Below are 21,775 nucleotides of genomic sequence, written 5' to 3'. Positions count from 1 at the left end.
CAGGCCAAAAAACACAGTGGACACCATTAATCCTAGTTCTTTCATATCTCTTGAACCATGGCCTCACTCTGCCATGGAGGGGGAAGCCCAGAAGGAGAGGCTTTCTGAGCACCTACCCTCTTCAGAAACAAAGTCAATACACACAAGTCAGCAGTATTTCCACACAGATTTTTAAAAATCCATTTACAGTAGCATATATATGAAATACTTAAGGATAAATTTAATTTTTAAAAAGATGTTCAAGGTGCCTGGGTGGCTCAGTTGGTTGAGTGTCCGACTTTGGCTCAGGTCATGATATCACAATTAGTGAGTTCAAGCCCTGTGTCGGGCTCTGTACTGACAGTTCAGAGTCTGGAACCTGCTTCAGATTCTGTGTCTCCCTCTCTCTCTGCCCCTCCCCCACTCGTGCCCTGTCTCTCTCTCCCTCTCTCTCTCTCTCTCTCTCAAAATAAGCATTAAAAAAAAATATGTTCAAGACGTATCAAGTAGAACCACAATAACACATCACTGAGAGAAATAAAAGAAAACATAAAGGAAGATATGCCTTGTCCATGGATCAGAAGATATCAATTATCTCCCAAACTGACCCACAGATTCAATGCAGACCCAATCAAAAACTCCCAACATGTTTCTTTTTTTTTGGTAGAAAAAACAATCTGATTCTAATATTTATATGGAAATGCAAAGGAACTAGAATAGTGAAAACTGAAAAAGGCAAACAAATATGGAAGACTTATCCTACCTGATTTCAAGATTTATCATAAAACTACAATAACCAAGACAGTGTGATAAAGACAGACAAGAGATGGAATAGAATACACCCATGCACCTGTGTACAACTGATTTTTGACAAAGATCCAGTATCCTACTCTGCAAGACTGCAAGACCACAAGACACACTGGACAAAATTTTCCTGGAGGGCTAACCCAGCAAGGAAGAAGGCCTTCTTAATATGTTATCACAACACACACAATGCATGGATGGAATGCAATGTGCAAGAAATTTTAAGGTAAACTCAGACTTTCATACTCAAACATGGCTTTTCCCCATCTCAGCTCATGACAGATCGAGTCTTTCGGCTGCTCAGATTAAAACCTTGGGCTGCCCTCTTGATAAGACTACCCCACCATCCAGTCCATCAGGAAATCGTTTTGTTTCTGCCATTAAACACATTTGGAGTCCAACAGCTTCTCACACCTCCAGTGGACACCATGTTTGGCGTTTGCGCAGAGTGAAGCCCTACTGTCTCCTGGCCTGAGGCATGCCTCCTGCTATTCTACCCTAGCCATGCTGGCTTCCGGGCCACGCCTCCAACATACCAGGAACTCTCCCTCCCTTTTTATGTTTTAAACAAAATTCCAGATACGTTATCATTTTAACAATCACTTCTCCAACTGGCATCCCAAATTGAAAATGATCTTTGAAAATACAACTACCATATAATAATCCCTAAATGTCAGCAAAAGTCCAGTTCATATTCAGCTTCACACAATTTCTCAGAAATGTCTGTATACGGCCTGTTATAACAGTAGCTGTTCGAGTTCTTAATACTATACCTGCTCCCTCAGCCTCAATCACTCTCACGCCCAGATGGCAGACCCTTCCATGCCCTCCCCCATGTTACCGCTCAAAATGTCTCCTTTGCAGAGGTCCACCCTGCTCCTTCTCTCCCACAGGCCTGATCTCTGCATATTCCATATAATGTAGTACTGTATGGACTTTCTCACCAAATAAGAACATAAATGCCACAAGCAAAGGGGTGTCTTATCTGCCTGATGTGATTGTATTTCAAACACCTAGAACAGTGTTGGACACACACCAGTGCCTGATAAATATTTATGGAATGAATGAGCTGGGATGATTTAACACTGAAGGAGAAGGAACCTATCTGAGAAGCCCACACAGCAGCAGCCCCTCCATACAATTAGTGCAAAATTCACAAAGGAGCTGAAACCAAGCAGAGATCACTTAGCACCATCAGAACTAGGGACATTTCTCTAAAATAAACTGTAGTTGCTTTTTACTGATATATCATGTGGACTATTTTGCCATCTACCCGCACTGGCTGGATTTAGAGAGCTTTTACTGTTTTTATTTCCAACCCATACATTTAAAATAGTATCAAGTAACCCTTAAGTACACAATTACCAACTCATAAGAGACTCTTCCACTCCCTTGATAAATGATTATGGCTTGGCTTTGACCCCACACCTGGGTACTGTGGCGCGCGCGCGCGCACACACACACACACACACACACACACACACACACACTGCAACCCACCCAAACACAACGATTTCCTAGTCTAAAGGAGATCACACTTGGTAAGAAGGCAGCCATAGTAATTTACATGAAATCAAGTCACTGCACTTTGGGCAACAGAAGTCCTTTGTTGCCATTTCATCCTCTCTAGCTTAGACAAGTGAGGTTGACCCCCTTTAAACTTGAGGGGAGGAGCACTGGGCAAAACCTGGCTGCTATCTGGGGAACTCCAGTTCTGAGGATACACTCGGGTTGCAGCACCCATGGTCAGCACAGGGATGAGTCTCTGGGGCCATAGGCATCTGACCGGGAAGCCTAAGCTCTCCAAGGCACCCCTGGAGGGCCCCATCATCCCTTCTGAGGCCCTGCTCTATAGAAGCTACACACCTCTGGTCTCTTTCTACCACCATCTGCACTCACCAAACAACTGTGCTGTGTAAAACTTTTTCAACTGTGTCTATAACTAAACATTTACCACCCTGGCTCTAATCCAGTCCTGGAAACATGACATAAGGCCAAAAAACTCCAAGAAGAAACCCAACAATACCCCTCACCTTCTCCCACCTCTAAGTCCACTAAGTCTACTAGCTCCATGAAAACTGAGTGCCCCTAAAGAATTACCTAGACCCTGTCTGGCAAAGGTCTTAGTAACTGCACCACCAAATTGTCAAGGAGGGGACTCCCTGGCCAGCCCTATCAGAAAGGGAGAAACTGAGGCAGCACAGTAGTAAAGCATCTCAAGGAAGCCTAGAGGTCACACCATGTGCTGGCTGGTTCCATGTGCTGGCTGGCTGGAGAATGATTAACTTGGGCCGAAGATTCCATTTTTTAATCCAGGGTAGGCAAACTTCCCTAAGTTGTCCTGGTGAACGGTATTCCTGGAACACAGCCACACCCACCGGAATATGCACCGTGTACAGCTGCTTCCACCCATAAGGCAAAACTGAGTAATAGAAACAGAGACAGTAGAGCCCCAGAGGCTGAAAACATGGACTACCTGGTTCTTGAAAGCAGGAGGAAACTGCAGCCCTGGCAGGCTGTGCTGAGTATCAAAGGGACAGAGGTGACCCAGACACAGTGGCACAACCACGACAAAAAGTCAGGGCACAGGCACACCAAGGAGATGCTCCAGCTCTGTATCAGCCCCAGGGCACAAAGCAGTACCTACTCTCTCCAAAGCATGGAGCCTCATTAACCCTATGTCCCCATGGAGTAGGGGCGGGGGCGGGGAGAATGACTTGGCATACTAGAGAGGCAAAGAACCAGCCCCATGAGGGCCAAGGAGCCAACGGTAAGGCCAGCTACACAGGCCCATCCTTGGCAACCAAAACTGGCCTCTCTCCACTGTCAAGGGGAGAAGGCATCCACTGGGGTAACAGCCAGTTTGTGCCCTCCAAGCCCCTGATCTATCCCTGCCCTCCTTCCCTTGGCCACGGTAACCATGGCCTCACTGAGGGATGATGGGTCATCCAACTCCTCACACTGTGCCAGTGCACAGTGCAGCCTTTCCTAAGGCCCTCAATACCCCCCAATGCTTGTAACATCTTACCGTGACCTTTGAGGCCCTGCCTGCTTTAGGCCGAAGTGACTCTATGAAGTCATCTGGCATGCATGTATATATGTGTACACACACACACACCACATTCTTGGCTCCGACCACACTGGCCTTGTCTCAATTCTTCATACCACCACATCTTGCCTCCACCACTGGGCCTTTACACAGTGTTCCCACCACTGGGAAACCCCTTCCCTCCTCCCACTCATCCTTCAAAACTCAAGCACCTGTTACTCAAGCATGCTCGCCCTAATCAGTCCCTCCCCATTCCCCCTTCTATTACTGAGGACTACAGCCCCACCACTTGGCACAGCTGATCTTGACATTTGACATACAGCATCCCATTAGGTTCTCTTCCCCAAACACTCTTGAGAAAGGCTCTTATTCACCTCTTTATCCAATTCCTAATGAAGCACACAGGAGGAAATAGCATCCTCCATGAGTTATAAATACTCAAAACATCATAGACGAGAGGCAAAAACATAGCAACATAAATATAAACCCTACCCTTAATTAGAATAGCAAGTCAACACCAGGAAGAAGCAACATGGAGATAGGCAAGGCCACAGCACCACACTTCCCCTCTGGGAAGCTCTCCCCACCTCCCTTACACTACTATTTGGAGAAAGGCAAAGAGCCTGAAGAAAGGCACTCAGAGGTTCCAGAGGCCTCTACGGCCTTGTATCTGGGAAGGCCTCCTCTGCCACTGCTGAGAAGTATGAGTTACCCCAGCATCTACGCACCCACATCTTGTACTCCCCTTCCTTTCCTAGCCTATCCTAAAACAGCCAGCACAGTGCTTCCAACAGATCTCCTTCCTCTCCAAGGCTTGGCTCCAACATACCCCTTTACCCTGGGCATTCCAGGAATCCCTCCCTTTCACACCACCAAAACCATCCTGAATGTTATAGCACATCTTCCTGATGAATCATGACTAGCTGCAGGAGCCCACCTGACCCTTGGGCAGACTATGCTGAGGACCAAATGACAGGCCCTGGCACTAGGCAGGCTCTCAGAAGTAACTAGTTCTCACTTTGACTAGTATGATTAATGTTTTCCCTCAAAATATTTCAACTCCTATCTAGAGTTTCCACACTCACCCCCCAGCAGCTGCCCTGGCAAGTCCACAAAGATCATCAAAACTTTAGGGGTGCCTGGGTGGCTCAGTTAAGCATCTGACTTCACCTCAGGTCATGATCTCAAGGTTAGTGAGTTCGAGCCCCGCACTGGGCTCTCTGCTGTCAGTGCAGAGCCCACTTCAAAGCCTCTGTCCCCCTCTTTCTCTGCCCCTCCCCAGCTTGCATGTGCTCTCTCTCAAAAATCAACAAACATTAAAAGGTTCAAAACTTTAGGGGCGCCAGGGTGGCTTAGTCGGTTGAGCGTCCGACTTCAGCTCAGGTCATGATCTCACAGATCATGGGGTCAAGCCCCGCGTTGGGCTCTGTGTTGACAGCTCAGAGCCTGGAGCCTGCTTCGGATTCTGTGTCTCCCTCTCTCTCTGCCCCTCCCCGGCTCATGCTCTGTCTCTCCTCTCTCTCAAAAATAAATAAAGATTAAAAAAAATTTTTTAAAGGTTCAAAACTCCCATATTTTAAATGCTCAGGAATCAGAAGCACCTGGCTGGCTCCGTCAGAAGAGCAGGCAACTCTTTATCTTGGGGTCCTGAATCTGAGCCCCAAGTTGGGTACAGAGATGACATAAATAAATAAACTTAAAAAATAAAAATAAAAAGCTCAGGAATCAAATGTCTCCATCTATCTATCTAGACAGGTCTGAAACTTTGGGAAGTATCTTAAGTGTTAGTGTTTATCACTGAGGCTGCTTGAAAGGACATCTTGAAGAAAATGTCACAAGAACAAAAGAGATAACTTCTTTGTTAACAATGAGGACCTAAGAATTGGTGTCTCCCATTCTGTGTACATGCACCAATATGTGCTATATTAAGGAAATTCTCTGAAAAATAGCCATAGGAAAACAAGGAATACCTTCTATCTCTAAGCCAAGCACTGGAGCAGAAAAGACCTCAGATTGTTTCTGGACTCTGTTCTCTTAAGTCCCCTGCAGACTCCAAGAGTCCTGTGTCACCCCAGATAGCTGGAGAAAGTGCATCCAGGCCCCATCCCTATGGGGACCAAAGAACACCTACAGAATCTCTGCTCCAGCACTCCCAAGATGATGCTACAATGGGCCTTCTAGAACCACACATCTTTTTTTTTTTTCTTTAACCTCATAACATCCAGCACAAGCTAGGCCATCAAAATATGAGTGCCTTTGTTCCTTTCTCCCTAAGCTAACTCTTGGGAGGGTAAAACACATGCTCATAAGGATGCAGGATATTTCTGAATTCAGAAAGGTTCCATTTTTCCTTACTGTACTAAAATATAGGTAACATCAAATTTACCATCTTAACCATTAAATGTACAGTTCAGTGGTGTTAAGTCCATTCACACTGTTGGGCAACTATCACCAGCACCATCCATTTCCAGAACTTTGTCACCTTGCAAAACTGAATCTCTGTCACCAGTTAAACACTAACTCCCCATTACCACCACACCAGCCCCTAGCATCCACCATTCTACTCTTCTAGCTCCATGAATTTGACTACTCTAGTGACCTCATATAAGTGGAATCATACGGTATTTGTCTTTTTGTGTCTGGCTTATTTCATTCAGCACAATGTCTCTTAAAGTAAAACCACACAGATTATTTTAACCCTTTGGGGCCAATGTGTGTACAGAAAAAAGCCCAAGGGCCTGGTATACCTATAGCCAAAAATGACTCTAACACCCTGATTCCCAGACTAGGCATGTACCTGACATCCTCCACTATCAATCCTGCCTTCCACTTGCCAAACTATACAAAATGGCACTGGAAAAACTTAGAACGGTAAGGTTAGAGCAGTGGTAAACATTATGCCTCAGATGGACTTTAAGTATGCTTAGGTCACCTCAGCTCTGACTTCCCAATGTACCCCATCTCCCTGAGATACAGCTTTCCCAGCCCCATCTCATAGCTATGAACCAAGACAATCAAGAAATGCCTCATGAGTGAATGGTAAAAATGACTAGCTCATCTTGGATATAAACATTCCTTAAAACGGAAGCCAGAAGACATCGCAGCCCAACTCAAACATATTCCCTGGAGCACCTGGGCTAGATGTGGGAACACTTACACAGGCCACCAGGGGTGCAAGTTCCTGACACAAAAAACTCTACACAAGAGAGACCCACACAACTAGCCCAGAGAGCTTAACCACCAATCATCGTCACCAAAAAGGAAAACACTGTATCCCCCATCAAGTTCTGAGCACCAAGCTCCCCTACCTTGTGGGGCAGAGCCAGGCCCAGGGGATTCACCACTGACATCTAACATCCTGTGTGGCTCAGTAGTTGAGCGTCCAACTTTGGCTCAGGTCACAATCTCACGGTTCTTGAGTCTGAGCCCTGCATCAGACTCGCTGCTACCAGCACAAAGCCCACTGAAAATCCTCTGTTCCCTCTCTCTGCCCCTACCCCCGCTTGTGCACTCTCAAAAATATTTAAAACAAATAACAAAAAACAAAAAAACCCAGTAACCTCAAGTAACCCCAACATGAGGTATCCAACTCGCACAGAGGGAGGGCATTTCATTGCCTATCATTTCAAATAGGAATACCCAGAGCACCCCAATTATCTCTTGGTCAACTGCTCCAGAATGGATTAAGACTAAGAGCAAAAAATTACTGTCTGGGGTTCCCCACCTAGTACCTCTGCCTAGGGCAAGCAGGCAGTCAGTCTCCTTTGCAAACACATATATCCCTGTGTGACCTATGACTAAAACATGCAAAGAATCCTCTTGAGATGACAAAGAGTGGTCCTGAGTCTCCAGGATCAGTCAAGAGAGAAACATTTGGGAGTGAGGATCACAAAAAGCCCCACCTGCAGAAGACATCAGGTCCATCTATGAGGTGGCCAACAGAAAGTTCTAATGGCAGCCAGCCTTGTTCCCAAGAATGTACCATCCAGGCTGCCTCCATGTCTTACACACCAGCATCTCAATCAGCTGTATTAACTTTATAGCTGGCTAAAGGGTTATGTTTATTTTCACGTCAAGAAATAAAACCTCCAGCTATTCTGTTATTCTATTATTTTTTATTTATTTTGAGAGAGAGAGAGAGAGAGAGAGAGAGAGAGAAGGAGGGAGGAAGGAAGGGAGGGGGAGAGGGAACATGGGGGAGGGGCAGAGAGAGAGAATCCTAAACAGACTGTAAGCACAGACACAGGGCTCAATCTCACAAACCCTGACATCATGACCTGAGCCAAAATCAAGAATCAGACACTTAACCAAATGAGCCACCCAGGCATCCCCAGCTATTCTATTCTAATGGCAAGTTTTCTTGAGTTTGTTTTTTATTTTTTTTAATGTTTCTTTATTTTGAGAGAGAGAGACAGAGAGACAGAGAAAGAGAGAGAGACAGAGCATGAGCAGGGGAGGGGCAGAGAGAGAGGGAGACACAGAATCCAAAGCAGGCTCCAGGCTCTGAGCTGTCAGCACAGAGCCTGACATGGGGCTTGAACCCACAAACCAAACCATGAGATCATGACCTGAGCTGAAGTCAATTAATTACCAGACTGAGCCACCCAAGCAGCCCTCTTGAGTTTGTTTTTAAAGAAGCAACACCTTACTTATCACAAAGGCAACCTCCTGGAAGAATCCTTCCACCAATGGACAAAGTTATCTTCCACTACCACTAAGGCATCATGGGCCCTAGCTACAGGTACCATGTGCTCCCTCATCCAGGTCTGGGTGGCCTGGAGCCTACATGCGCCAAGCTAGCAGGAGCAAAGCCACCAGCTGAGCACCTTCTCCAAGCTGTGAAGACAGCCCCTAAGTCAACAGCCCACTCACTCTCTCATTTGGTGATCCTAACACAGGCACCAACACTGATCTGCATATTCACGAGCAGCGCAAGACCAGCAAATTAAACCAAGTCTCTCTAAGGAACAGCATAAAGGCTATCTCTCCTGAGTTAACATCCCCAACAAACCATCTTCCAACAGGCGGTCCTGATGAATAAGCCGCTACACTAGTACATCTGAAAACTAATACAACATTATGTGCCAACCTTTTTCAAATTTAAGGGGAGGCGGGGTAGGAAGGGCAGCCAGACTGGCACAATCGCCTAATCTTCTGCAAGTACTCCCCAAAAGCTTAAGAACCGTATCTTATTTTTCAGAATATTGTTCTTTGGAAGGGTGAAGGGAATACTTTTGTTTTTCAAGAGCAGGATTCTAAAGATGGCTCCATTGTATACAAATGAAAACCTGAGCCTAGAAGAAAAGAACTTCACAATCCTGAAATCCAAACAAAATCTACCCACAGTAGTCATGTAACTTATCCTTGAAAGGTCCAAGACAAGACGAACTATTTTGGTCAGTTACCAGAAGCTGGTAAGATAGCAGAAATCTCACTAAAGAAATGTAAGTGGGGGAGGATCTCCAGTTTTCACCTCTAAACCCCACCCCACTTCCAGCCACCTTCTCACTGTTGAGGAAAAGTGTCCACCAGCCATCCTACTACATCTGGATGGATTTGGAACCTCAGGTGGCCTTTGCCACCTTGATTCCCAAGAAGGGTACCATCTTTCAGGCTGGCAATGGGAGACCAGGAAGGAGTGATTCAGGTCTATTTAAGCTAGTAGTTTCCAGAACACTAAAGGGTCTACCTAGATCCAAATCCAGAGGGGCTAGTGAGTACCCAGGCAGGCAGCAGGGTTAGTGTCGTCCACCCACAAACCTTCCAGATCCCCCGAGCCGAGATTCAGGCAGGAGAGTAGACTTGATAGAATTCTAGAAATCCAGTCTGACACTAGGTCTTCAAATACAAAACAAACTACAACCATCTGACCAACCAAGCTTCCCTAAGTAGCAGAATTGTTTCTTTGACCATCAAGGCCCAGGTCAAATAGTCAATACTATCTGGTAACTTCTCAGAAGTGGCTGGAACTGTCCACCAACCACACCATGGCATTGATAGCCCTGACTGAAGCCACACAGCTAGCCCAGAAGTCCTGAGGCCTTGCCACAAGGTCCAGGCCAATGAAATGATCCTTGGCCCCAGATGCTTCATTACTGCTACACATTCTGACGATGTACCACAGCAATCACAAAAATCACAAGACTGACTAAAACGCTGCAAAGTGAGAAGGGATAAACTATAATGACGGCAACATCTATCAGTAAAAAGTGGCTTACACTACACACACCAATTAAGAACAAATTGGGGGGGGGGGGGCGCCTGGGTGACTCAGTCAGTTGAGCGTCCGACTTCAGCTCAGGTCATGATCTCGCAGTTGACGAGTTCGAGCCCCACATCAGGCTCCGTGCTGACAGTTCAGAGTCTGAAGCCTGCTTTGGACTCTGTATGTGTCTCTCTCTCTGCCCTTCCCCTGCTCATACTCTGTCTCTGTCTCAAAAGTAAACATTAAAAAAAATAAAAAGAACAAATTGGGAAATGATGTCAACAGATGCTACACCTTCCTGACAATGTATCCAACAAAACTATAAGAGGATGTCAGGAACAAAGGGGATCCCCAGGGAGGATGTTCACAGAACCATCAACTGTCCTCACCGTCACCAGCCCTAAGGGTAAACTGAGGCTAAGATGGAGGTGAGGATGGGCTACACCTGGCTTCTCTCAATCATCAGAGCTCACCAGTGGACTGCATGGACACTTCCCATCACTTATCCTCACAGAAGGGTCACGAGAATGAGGAAGAGAAGGGACGAAGTAGACACAGGGCCCCACTTGCTAGTTCTCCTGACATGACTGGCATCTAAAGGAGAAGGAAGGAAACTGCACTGAAGATCGGACACCTGGAGAACCCTGCTCCAAGAGGAGCAAAGCAGCCAAGGCCAAACTGCCCCTACAAAAGCACAGTTCTTAATCTTAAGAACAGTTAAGGGCCTACCTCCCAAGGTGCAATGGTGAGGAGATCAGAGTCTTACAATTTACTTGCTGTTTCTGTCTCCAGTCAGAGTATTCCTTGCTGGTAAGAAGTTTTAGTACTAAAACTCTGAGGTATTAAGAGGTACAATGCAAATGTCACATGAAATCTCTGCCTTAAAAGGCATAAAGAAATCTGCAAACACCACACAGGCTCAAATTGTGCCCTCACTGGGACATTGCCTACACCTGAGACTAACCCCAGAGTAAGCTGGAGGCCCCACAAAAGGCAGAACTCTGCCACACAAAGTCCATGTCCAACATGGACTGGTGTGTCTTTCTTCCATTTGCACATGCCAGAGTAACCGCACATGTCAGGCTCTATTCCAGCAAGCAGGGCCAGCAGACACAAACATATGCATGTATACGGCCACCCTAGACACACATGTACAAGTACACATGCACATATGCATACATACACCCAGGATCAGCACATGTGCACACAAAGGACCAATACACTTAGGCCACCATACTGGGCCAACACACTTTGTCCTCCAGGCAAAGGCACAGTTCTAAACCATCAAATGTTGAAAACATAGACCACACATCCCCAAGAAATACTGTCCTAAGCTGGGCCAGGTCCAAAGTGACCTACAACGTCCACCTCACTCCAGTGTCTCTGAAGCACAGTCTTGCCAAGACAATCCATCCCCCAAGCAAGACATTCCCTGGTAAGTCACCCAGGGTCCCAGGCCATCAGCCTCCCTGAAAAGGATATTGCAAGACCAGCAAAGGTACAAAGGGGCAGGTCTACAAGGGTGGTGGTATTCACTTACCTAAGTCTTTACTGTGTCAGCCTTGCAGCGGACCCTCCTGCCTCCACCAAGGCCCACTCTACTGCCCTGCTCTGCCTCCAGCTGCTTCACACAGACCCAGGTACTATCAAACCATTCAGCACCAAGATCCAGCCTGAGACCCAGGCCCTGCAGATCTGTCCCCAAGACCACAGTGACTCTGCTGTCCCCATGGTCCAGGCCTCCTCCTGAGGTTTAGGTAGGTGAGGGCCTAACTCTTCATTGAGAAAGTGACCATTAGGCACACAGAATCAAAGTGCTACAGAAAAGCCCACTGACAACAACTTCTGAGACACGGAGAGAATCACCTTTAACATACTGACAAGAGATTTTATTACTAAAGGAGAAAAGAAAAGTATAATAGTGGCTAACGGGGCACCTGGGTGGCTCAGTCGGTTGAGTGTCCGACTTCAGCTCAGGTCATGATCTCACGGTCCATGAGTTCGAGCCCCACATCAGGCTCTGTGCTGTCAGTTCAGAGCCTGGAGCCTGCTTCGGATTCTGTGTCTCCCTCTCTCTCTGCCCCTCCCCCACTCATGCTCGGTCTCTCAAAAAATGAATAAATGTTAAAAAAAATTTTTTAAAAATAACAGTGGCTAACTATTATTGAATTCTTGGGGCACCTAGGTGGCACAGTCGGTTAAGTGTCCGACTTTGGCTCAGGTCATAATCTCACAGTCTGTGAGTTCGAGCCCGGCATCAGGCTCTGCACTGACATTGCAGAGTCTGGAGCCTGCTTCAGATTCTGTCTCCCTCTCTCTCTGCCCCTCCTCTGCTCACACTCTCTCAAAAATAAATAAACATTAAAAAAAAATTAAAAACAAACAAACAATTATTGAATTCTTTATTTGATGCAGAATGCCAGCACTTTACATGCCTGATTTCATTTAATCCTCATAACATCAGAATGAGGTCCTGCCAATGCTACCCACTTCACATGGGGTACTGCCAATGTTACTCACACTTTACACAGGGTATTGCCATTACTACCCCTCCTTCACATGAGGTAATACCATTGATGTTCACACTTCACACAGGGTACTGCCACTGATGCCCACACTTGACAGGTGAGAAAACTTAGGGTGAGAGAGAAGTCAAGGTGATTGGCCAGGGTCAGAGGGCTAAGAAGTCAAAGATCCAAACCCAGGTCAGCCATCTCTAAGGCCCAGGCTCAAATATGAACCACTTTACTATCAGGGACAGTCTGACTTTGAAACCATCCTGGGGCTGGATCCTTCCCAAGGCTCTGGGAAAACTTCCTAGAGCAAAGATCAGCACACCCACAATTCCTCCTCTAAGAGCACACTAACTTAACCCTTTACTAAACTGCTGGAAACCTCATGGAGGAGTGAGCCTCAACTGTGCAAGCTGTATCCTGTGGACCGTGCAACAAATTCACTGACTCATGTGCATCCTCCATTTTTGTAAAAGGCACAAAACCGCTCAGAGGTTGACAAAGCACATAATTTCTGAGCCTCTACCTACCAAAGTACAAGCCAAAAGAAGGGGCTTAAAGGAACTGATCAACACTGCCAGCCTGGGTCACAAACCAGGACCAAATTCCATCTTCATTTCCAGTAAGATGTACACACACACCAACCACACTCTAGCACACTATGGGAAACCAGGGTCCCTTAGCAGGAAGATGTGTGCAGATTTCTCTCCTTTCCGTAAGAACAGCACAGGACTCACAAGTGTGAAGCAGTAAACAGAGCAAACAGACTAGTGGGAAGAAGACTGGTCCCCTGGCCACTGACACAACAGAGTGAGAGGACATAGGGCTCAGGGACAACCCAGGCCCTATAGAGAGGGCTTCCCAGGGTGGGCAGGAGCCAAGACACATGCCAGCCCTCCCATCTCTGTACATATGGCACCAGGCTGCTGCCCTCACTTAACTCACCTGATTCTCACTCCCATCCTCAACCCCCAAATCAGGACCCCAACAGTATCTTGTTCATCGCCAACCAGGTGCCACTCTGGAACCCAAGTCATTCTTTTCCAAGTGCCAAATCCCCAAGGCCCCTTCCTTCCTGCAACCACAAGCCCCCTCTCCCCCAATACTAGCGTCGTCACTCTGTGGGACGCCCACCTGTCTTCTCTCCTGGACTCTGCCAAAAGAGCCATGATTTGAAAACATTTCAGCAATGCGTGAAACAAGGAAACTTTCTCAAACCAGGAAGCAGCAGCTGTTGGAATAATTCATGTGAATGTTTCAGAGAAGCATCAATTGCTCTGGGTCTTTCTGGAAAAGTGTTGAAGACCTCAGGTTGGAAAATCCTCAGAATCTAGAAAATGCAGGTTACCAACCAGTTCCTAGGCCACTGGAATCACATCAAGCCTCTTCCTGGTCCCTCTAATTGCTACAAGTTCTTAGATTACAGGCTGTGTCCCTCTAATTTTCATCCATCTGTCACTACTTCACAAACTTTTCCTACCATGTACAAGATGGCCCCTCTTATGTTTTATTCCTTCACCTATTATTTATTGCACTTTCTTCTAACACAAAGCACTATCAGCTGGGAAAGAGGAGACATAAGAACAGATCAAGTTCTGTACCTTCTCCCACCAACAGAGGTGGCCACCAACCTACCAGATTCACAGACATGCTCCTTGAGGGTTCTAGAGGTCACACAGGGCCTTCATGCTTCAACCCACTATATCCTCCCATCCTGGCCATGTAAAACAAAGAGGAGCCATCCAGTACCATGGGCCAAGCTGTCTAATACCCAGCTTCTCCCAGGCAGTAGCTACTACCATGGATCACCTTCTCCAGGACCCAGCTCACCTCACCTTTGCTCAAACTCAGCATCCTTAAAACCAAAGACCCACAATCTTGGGCCCCATGTCACCTTCCAGTCTTCACGCTGCTGCTACCTCTTGGACAGGCTCCTACCCACTCTTCCCTCTCTCTTAGGGTTCCCTATCCTATCTCGCTTCTGTGGCCATAAGACCCTAGAGGGCAGGAAAAGACCATCACCAGACCCCAGGGGCAAAGCACAGACTGAGCAGGGGAAGGAACCCCAGTTGTTAAATGGACAGATGACTTGTTCTCAGCCCCTGGTATCCAGCTAATCCCCACCCAATCTCCTTGCACAGTGTCTCTGGCACCTGTCCCTGTTTTTTATTCCCCACCAGGCAAATCCAAGACTGTATTAGCTCATGCCTGCCTTTTCTCAACCTCCCTTTTTCCTGACTTCTCTGCTCAATTCAAGTGAACATTCTCCTCACAAATCTGAGGGTTCTTGATGCTTTTCAGATGAAGTGTAAACAGTCTTCCATTTAAGGTCATCAATAATAATTGGAACAACCTGCATTTTTTTTTTTTTAAACCTTACTTCCCACTTTGACTTTCTATAAACCCTGAGGTCCGAGAGGGTTATCTGCCAACTCCATTCATCCTTGATGCTCCAATGCAAGGGAACACTCCTTGTAAATGGTCTAGTCCAACATCACCAACCTTCTTCACAAGAGCTGTAGACCTCCTGAGACCAAGAAAACCATCGCTTCTCAGAATAATATGCTGAAGGATGGAGGGAGATAAATCAGATGTCCCATCTTTTTCACATCGTGGCATATAACAACAATTACATTGGCACAGAGCACTGGAGTAAAATAAGGGCTACTCACAGCCCGGGGCTAGGGCCACCTGGCTGCAAGGACATCTCTGTATCCCTGTCACCCATCCCCGCCAGCCTACTAAGAAGCTCTTCTTAGATAATCCTACAGTCAGCAACACATCTCCTGCTCTGTTCATTCCACTATGTGGTGATAAGAAGCCTGTACTTCATTTCACTCCACGGGGCACCTTCCAGAGCAGTTTAGGCTCTCAAATGTTGATGGTTAACTTTTTAAAGTAACTTTTTTAAAAAAAAGGCCAACAGTGGCTCATTGACTCAGAAGGCTGGTTAAACAGACCAAAGTTACCCTAATTGTTCCAAGCAATTTAAGTTTCCTTTTTCCCTTAAGCAATAAACCAAGGCAACAGAGTAGACAAGCTCTCCCACCATCTTAACCTTCACAAAAGATAGGTGCATGCCTGAAATGCTCATCCAATGCTAAGCCCCTTCCCCAGGTGGTGACCTGTCCACTCTCACTGCCTTTTTTTGGCAGGGTCACTTGATCTTACCTCTAAAAAAGCAAAAACAAAAACAAAAACCCCAACCATACCCTCTGAGGGGGTGAGTATTTGCCCACTGGCACCATAAGTAGAAAAGGCCTCTGTCAGATCATGACTCACAGGGCGTCCTGGAATCCCTCATGGCCACCACCCCCAATCTTCTCTCTTCCAAACAAAACATGTTCAATCTCTCTAACCAGTTTTGTGATACAGTTTAAAGACCATTCCAGCACAGGTTGTGCTGTTCTAGAATCATCTAGCACCCTTAGCTGGGTATTAAGCCCCTACCCCCCCAGCACAGCCAACCACTAAATGTCAGCATCTGACATTTAGCCCATTCCACCTTATTTCCATGGTTGCTTTTTTTGATCTTGAAATGGTCATCCACATATCACCTGAAGAATTTCTGCAAGAAGTGCCATTACTTTTTTTTTTTTTAACGTTTATTTATTTTTGAGACAGAGAGACAGAGCATGAACGGGGGAGGGGCAAAGAGAGAGGGAGACACAGAACTGGAAGCAGGCTCCAGGCTCTGAGCCATCAGCCCAGAGCCCGACGCGGGGCTCGAACTCACGGTCCATGAGATCGTGACCTGAGCTGAAGTCGGACGCTCAACCGACTGAGCCACCCAGGCGCCCCATACTTTTTTTTTTTTAATAGACCAGGAGAAATAGTTTTATGCTCTTAAAATTGGAAGTCTTCATACACTCAATTCCAGAACAGGAAACACTGCTACAGTTTTTTTGGTTTTGTTTTTTTAAAGGCAGCCCTAAGATTCCAAAAGCAGCCCTGAGATCTTCCTCTCTATGTCCTGTCCCATCCTCACACTGTAGACACCATGATGACCTCAGGGCTCAAAAAACAAGGCCCTTTGGGAATTAAGTTGTGTACCTGTATTGATGAGCACCGGATGATGTATGGAATTGAATTACTATATTATACACCTAAAACCAGTACAACATTGTATTAACTATAATTAAAATAAAAACTTAAAAAAAAAAAAATGATGAGGCCATGAGGAAGGAAACCTGCCAAAGGACCTCCTGATTAGGGAGGAGGAACAAAGGAGAAAACAAAACTGAGCAAACCATAAAGAAATAAGGATGACATAGGGTGCTTAGCTGACTTGGTCAGTAGAGCGTGCAACTTTTGATTTCAGGGTTGTAAGTTCGAGCCCCATGTTGGGTGTAGAGATCACTTAAAAATAAAATCTTTCAGGGGCACCTGGGTGGCTCAGTCAGTTAAGTGTCTGCCTTCCGCTTGGGTCATGATCTCACCGTTTTTGAGTTCGAGCCCTGCACTGGGCTCTGTGCTGAAAGCTCAGAGCCTGGAGCCTGTTGGGATTCTGTGTCTCCATCTGTCTCTGCTCCTTCCCCACTCGTTCGTGTGTGTGCTCTCTCTTTCTCAAAACTAAATAAACATTAAAAAAAAATTAATAATAGATAAATAAATAATAAAATCTTTCAAAAGGAAAGAAAAAAGAAATAAGGATGACAGAAATCAGATCAAGGAAACTGCAGTAGAGAACAGACAGCTACATTCTCCTCCCTTTTGCAAATTAAACCAGGGGCAGGTCACTCCCCTCAGGCCTCAGTTTCCAGTTTCAACATCAAGAGCTGCCCTACCCATCTTGAAGTCTGTGCTGTGTTCAGTAAAACTAAAATGGCACACAGAAGCAACATAGTCCCAGGTGAATCCTAAAACTTGTCTGGGGCCCAAGGACCAAACATTGTTACATTTCTAATGCTCTGCCTGACAAATATAAATTGACTATAAGGCTGCAATTACATTTCCATCCAGACTTACTATGTAAAATCTTTCCCTAAGAAAACTTCAAAAGCAGACCAGACATAACTCCTACACTACTGACAGCTGAGGTTCCCACCTCCTCCTCAGACCTCAGCAGAGACAAAAGCCTCAACAATAGAAACTAAAGTTTGGGAAGGGGAAGCAAGAGACAGATGACCCACATACAAACTGCTGAGAAGGTCAATTAATCAAACAAAAATGTTAAGGAAAACACTAATCAAACCCTGGAAATCTCCCAGGGTTCCAATGCATATTAGAGAATCCCAAGGAGGGCACAGATTCAGAATCCTCTGAAAAAAAACACTGCCATTGAAGGGGTAGGTATTTACGCTTTACATGCACAGAAATAACACATGAGACAACAAAAAATGAAGTTCAGGCATTCTGTCAACGATACAGAAGTCCTGGGGCACGCGGGTAGCTCAGTAGGATAAGCCTCCGACTCCTGATTTCAGCTCCGGTCATGATCTCACAGTTCATAAATTGGAGCCCCGAGTAGGGCTCTGTACTGACAGTGTGGAGCCTGTTTGGGGATTCTCTCTCTCCCCCGCCCCTTCTCTGCTCCTCCCTGCTCTTGCTCTCTCTCAAAATAAATGAATTTAAAAAAAAAAAAAAAAAAAAAGGATACATAAATCCTGAGAATATCACAGGTCCGGAGTAACTTGACCAATTCAATTAATGCCTTTGAACCAAGATTTCAGTTTGCTACACTCCTACTTTCCCCAAACCACTGAGCAACTGGGAAAAATAGGTTTCCTCTGTGGATGCAAATAAGGTTGCAGTGGCTAAGTTTTCAGAACTTGCTGAATAAGCTTGTCCAAAACACACAAGAAAACTCTCTTATCAATGCCACAAAAATCCACCAGCTACAAACTTGAGTGAAGAGAATACTGGCCTGAAACCTGCTCACCTCCAAGGTCATGTTGAGCTACTGTCTCTAAAGTAAGAATGAGGTGAGTACAGTTTAACAGCCACTGACTCAGAGGCTAATTGCACAGAACAACCGGGATTAGAGTACATGTTATGCTGGGATTATATGCAGGTTTAAGGCCACAGGGTTTTTTGCTTTTGTTTTTCCCCTTTTCTTTTCCCACTTCCCTTCCAAATAATTTGGCCACCTTTTTAGGTGAGAGAGAGCTAGCTCCCTACAATGAGCTCTGAAGACCACTAAATTATGGTGGGATTTTGTTATAAACAAAATACAGCTCCTTAATCTGAGTGTTTCATTGTTTGTGATAATTTGAGATGTGAGACCTTATAGAGATCATCATGTAGTTGTCATCTGAGGCGAGGATTTTGTCTCAGAGGTGAATGGAGGAGCAAGAACTGGGCTACCTCCTACTTGTGAACGTTTCCCACTTGTCCTTAGAGCCATCCTATGAGATCAAAGGTATGTTCCCTGTCTATAGATGGAAAAGCTGAGGCCAGCCAGGTAGCCAGGCAACCCGTCCAAAGCTGAAAAGCAGTAGACTGTAGTCAGTGATGATACCAGATCTGTCCATTCCCAAGCCAGTTTGAGAACTGTAAGTTTGGAAGAAGACTAGGATTCAGGTCTGGGCTCTCCAATTTGCCACTGCATGTACCATCAAGGAGACCCACTTCCCATCCCTGACCAGAATCTACTCAGGGATAAAGCCAGAAGTGCAAGAGCCGTGTCTTGGTTCTTAAAGGCAAGGCCCCCCATGACAGATAGGCCTGGCAAACAACTTCCCACCTCCCAGATACAGGGACTGTTCCTGAAAATCAGAACATGGGATTTAGCAAAGTCAGGAAAGGTGCTATCTCCTTTACCCTAGTAGACCTCCACCAACCCAGCTATTCTGTATCTCTAGGGAGGTGCTAAGGCTAGTGGAAAAAACAAGCAAAATCTGAAATCAGAAAAGCTGATGCCCACTCCCGGTTGTAAAATAATCAGCAAGGTGGCCCTTAGAAAGCATCACCCTCAAGGCCCCTAGGTGCCTCAGTCGATTAAGCATCCAACTTCAGCTCAGGTCACAATCTCACGGTTCCTGAGTTCAAGCTCCATGTGGGGCTCTGTGCTAACAGCTCAGAGCCTGGAACCTGCTTCAGATTCTGTCTCCCTCTCTCTCTGCTCCTCCCCCACTCATACTTGGTCTCTGTCTCTCAAAAATAAATCTTAAAAATAAAGAAAAAAATCACCCTCTATAGGGGACTTCACCTTCTTCCATCTGGAATATGGGGATAGGCTATGGCTCCAAGGGGAACAGAGCAGACAGTGACAGGCTTTGTCCCTGAAAGTTGTGAAGGTGCAAAGCAGCACCTTTGTGCTCTGCCTTGTCCATTCTAATTGTTAATAATACTCACTAAACCATACATGCACCAGGCCTTGTGCTAAGCCACTTGCATTTCTTATATCATTCCCAACTCAGTTGTTCAAGGTAGACATGACCTCCTTTTTAGAAGGGGAAACGGGGCACCTGGGTGGCTCGTTAAGTTGGTTAAGTGTCCAACTCTTCATTTTGGCTCAGGTCATGATCTCAGTTTCATGACTTCGAGCCCCATGTCTGGCTCTGCACACTGACCTTCAAGAGCCTGATATTGGGATTCTCCCTCTCCTTGCTCTCTGACCCTCCTCCGCTCACGCTCTGTATCTCTCAAAATAAGCAAATAAATAAAAACTAGAAAGAAAGAAAGAAAGAAAGAAAGAGAGAGAAAGAGAAAGGAAGGAAGAGGAAACAGAGGGCAAGGTTCAGCAAGGTGACATCACTAGGAAGTGGCAAGTGAAGCTTACACCCAACCTGTTTGAGGCAAAGCCAGGGCTGGCCCATGACACTACTGCAGGGACCTGCTGCCTAAGAATAGGCACACTAAGAAGTCTCACTTCTCACCCAGCAAACAGCAGGCAGCCCCGAATGAGGAGCTAGTTGGCCACTATAGTATGGCAGTATTTTTTAAAGTGTGCTCAAAGGCAGGGACGCCTGGGTGGCTCAGTCAGTTAAATGTCTGACTTTGGCTCAGGTCATGATCTCACAGTTCACGAGTTCAAGCCCCACGTTGGACCCTGTGCTAACAGCTCAGAGTCTGGAGCCTGCTTCAGATTCTGTGTCTCCCTCTCTCCCTGCCCCTCCCCTGCTCTCTCTCTCAAAAATACACATTAAAAAAAAAAAAAAAAAAAAAAAAGATTCAGCAGCTCTTCCTGCCCACAGGTCCTGTCCCTGTGCTTTAATATAATCACCCTTTTGCACCAAAAAAAAACCCCTATATATATATTCTTCAACCTTCAACAAGTAGAGACTCTCTCACTGCCTCTACCCTCTCCCTAACCACTGCCACTGCCCCCCACCCCCAGCTGCAGCTTTTAAGGCCAAGCAGCCTCAAAGGCCTACCATCTCAAACCTACCCCAAAACACCTGAAAGCCCACTTTCAGGTACTGTCCATATCCTGTCAGCACATTCTATCTCAGATGTTGAAGGTCTCTCTGATTCTCAGACAGATACTGTCTTCAGTCCTTTCATATAAGGAACCAAGAAACAAGGCAGAAAGACCACTGACAAACTTGCCTGGGAAACAGAGTTACCTTTCTGAAGATCAAGCCAAAGTGGGTGCAGGGACTGAGAAGCTCCACAGGCCCTTTTCCCTGACACCCTAGAGGGTTCCAGAGGATTCCCGGTCACTTCCTAAGGCTACCTGCAGGTATTCAATTAGAGTAAGTTCCTTTGTCTTCTAAAAGAATAACCTACATTTTCATCAGACAAAAAGAGGTCACAAATACAGCCTAGAAAACGAGAGGAGGGGCAATAAGCCCATGGTATGACATTCCTCTTGACTAAAAAGTCCTGGATCAACGTTTACCAGCATCTACAAGTATGCAGTATCTGTCCCCAGCTGGTACTTTTGTTTCTAAGAACACAGACTCACTACTTCTACTTTGCTGCCACCACTTCTGGTCCCCTGTCTCTTATCTCAACCTTCTTAACACGTGGCCTTCCTAATTCAATGCAAAGATACTAGTACATCACTAGAATAGCAACCTGAAGCCAGACTGTCTAACTCACCTTCTTAAAACAGCTCACAAAACTCAAGAGCATCCATTCTAACAACCAACCACACTAAGCAGGCAGCACAGTTCTGTGAGCCTCAAACTATGACATTGCCAACTTGTTCTTCTGGTTTTGCCACACTTCTAACCCAACAACTGTTACAAGGAAATCCCAGAGATGCTCTATTACCCCAAGACGACTACTCATAAAGACCTCACCTAATCACCTGTTTCATAATCTTTCCAGTTTTCC

General features: G+C 46.0%; 1 protein-coding gene across 5 annotated transcripts in view; it reads right to left on the bottom strand.

Moving 5' to 3' along the window:
* GATAD2A (GATA zinc finger domain containing 2A) overlaps positions 1-21,775 on the bottom strand; it is a 101,530-nt gene that overhangs the window by 60,734 nt on the left and 19,021 nt on the right. The window contains exon 1 of one of the 5 annotated variants that reach the window (XM_042929010.1): positions 5,803-5,941. The exons of the other annotated variants lie outside the window; for them this stretch is intronic. The gene's annotated coding sequence lies outside the window, so the exon portion shown is untranslated. Of the gene's footprint in view, positions 1-5,802; positions 5,942-21,775 lie in introns of those variants that run through there. 5 annotated transcript variants of the gene reach the window in all.

Source organism: Panthera leo, chromosome A2 (assembly GCF_018350215.1).
Source record: "Panthera leo isolate Ple1 chromosome A2, P.leo_Ple1_pat1.1, whole genome shotgun sequence".
In the NCBI taxonomy this organism is placed as follows: Eukaryota; Metazoa; Chordata; class Mammalia; order Carnivora; family Felidae; genus Panthera; species Panthera leo.
This window is presented reverse-complemented; position numbering and strand designations above follow the sequence as displayed.